Source organism: Mustela lutreola, chromosome 4 (assembly GCF_030435805.1).
Source record: "Mustela lutreola isolate mMusLut2 chromosome 4, mMusLut2.pri, whole genome shotgun sequence".
NCBI lineage: Eukaryota > Metazoa > Chordata > Mammalia > Carnivora > Mustelidae > Mustela > Mustela lutreola.
The window spans coordinates 28,663,231-28,665,630 of NC_081293.1; positions in this window are offsets into that span (position 1 = coordinate 28,663,231).

Genomic DNA, 2,400 nt, shown 5'->3' on the forward strand with positions numbered 1-2,400 from the left:
GAAGCCTATACTTTAAAGCCCGGGTGGCTGATCTTCATACAGGGCTTTGCGGAAGTATGAACGCAGCCACAGGCACCAAATGCCAATGTCTCTCCATGGCCACCTGCATCGAAACCCCCAGCAACTTGAAAAAGACAGACTGCAGGATGCCTGCATGGCTCCGTTGGCTGAGTGTTGGACTCTTGATCTCAATTCTGGTCTTAATCTCAGAGACATGAGTTCAAGCCCTACAATGGGCTCCATGCTGGGCAGGAAGTCCATGTTTTTTAAAAAAAGAAAATAAGGCAGATTCTTAAGCTTCAATTCAGACCTATGGAATCAGTAGTGTGAAACCCTGCACTTTCAGAGTTTATTAAAGACATTTTCTCATTGTGCTAAAATATACGTATACATTACCATTTTGACTGTTTCCACATGTATAGGTCAGTGGCATTGAGTACATTCACAATAATGTGAATTCAGACTATTGTGAATGTACTTAACTATCTCTACCATCCATCTCTCAAATTTTTTCATCATCCCAAACTAAAATTCCGTACCCATTCTACAACTCCCATCGCCCCTCCAGCAGTCCCTCGTAACCCCCATGCTACTTTCTGTCTCTATGAATTTACCTATTCTTGATATTTCATATGATTGGAATCACACAGTATTTGTCCTTTTGTGACTGGCTTATTTCACTCAGCATAATGTCTTCAAGGTTCATCCGTGTCGTAGTATGTGTCGTAATTCCATTCCTTTTTTAAGGTGGAATTGCATTCTTCTGTGGGTACAGACCACATTTTGTGTATCCATTCATCCATCGGTGACACTTGGGCTGCTTCTACCTTTTGGCATTACCATCAGTAATGCTGCTATGAACACGGGTGTGCAAATATCACTTCAAAATCCCACTTTCAATTCTTTGGGGTGTACACCCAGAAGCAGACTTGCTGGACCAAGGGATGATTCTATGTTTTTTTTTTTTTTTTTAAGAATTGTCATAACTGTTTTCCTCAGCGACTTCGCCATTTTCCATTCTCACCAACAGGACACAAGAGTTCTCCACCCTCCACCACTTGTCATTTTCTGCGTTTTTTTCCTCAGGGTTATAACAGCTTTCCTAAGGGTGTGGAGTGGTGGAATCTGCACTTTCAACACGATTCCCCACATGATTATCCCTCATACCCAAGTCTGAGAATTGTTTAGTCTTTAGAAATCTTAGCATCAGAAAGAGAAGGGGCAGTGAGCCTTCTAAGTCTGAGAAGCAAAGGAGGAATTTGGCTACAAGTGTCATCATCAATAATAGATTGATTAGAAAAGCTTGCCCATCTCCCAATGAAAAAAGTTTGTTTTTTTTTTGTTGTTGTTTTTGTTTTTGTTTTTTGAGAAATAGTCTTAGACCATCGGCTCAGGAGTTGGTAGGTGGAAAAGAAACAGAGAGTTTACTGACCTTGATAGCTACCCTGAGCTGGGTCTAAGCAAAGAAAAAAGTCCTTCAAACCAAAAAGTCCTCTACAGCAGCCTTGAGCATTTAGCCACCCCATCCACTAACGGGGAAAAAATTCCTTTCTGGCAATGTCTGGCTGAGTTCGTGAGGTCCTGCCACTGTGCGGAGGGAAACCGGTGCCATTTATGAGAGGGCAAAAGAAGGCAAGAGAGGAGACCCATAAAGGGGCCGAAGGGTGAGCCTGTGACCTTGAGTTTCCGTCCACCTGAAAGCGTCCTTAATACTTAGGTTCATAGGTAACTTTTGGATGGAAAAACGCGAGGGTTAACAAGTTGGACCCATACTCCCAAGTGGTGAAATTATGCCCCCTAGTGGCTATTCTCTAGGACCTTTGAGTCATGAAAGATTTGCATGAGAAAGTGAGGAATGCAAGGCAGTGGAGGTAACAGTTTTCAATTGATTCATTATAGTTGGTTGGAATGGGGCCGAGGTAGAAAATATTCCCCTCAACCCCACCTCCAGTGGAAATCTGGATGATGCCAGCAGTACCTTCTGTGACAGAGAGTGACTGACTGACATCAGTTGCATTTCCAGTGCTTCCATATCACACTGCACTCCTCTGTACAACGGAAGGTAGGTCTTACTACTGTTGTTCTTATTATCACTATTCTCATGGAAAGGGTAAAGGAACAGAAGCTCAGAGAGATTAATGGACTTTTCCAAGGCCGTGGGCTCCACTTTTGAGCCACATCTCCTCTTAACATGTAACCACATAAAAACATAACGGAAAAGAAACAGTAAGATCGTTAGAAGTAAAACCCCTATCTCTTTGAGTTCTCTACCATGGCAAGGGGGAAACAGAGATATACACTAGAAAACAATTTTAGGCACTTTTTGTACCATACATAATAAAATTATGAAGAAAAAGAAAATTATTGAAGAAAAAAAAGAAAATTATTCATAATCCCACC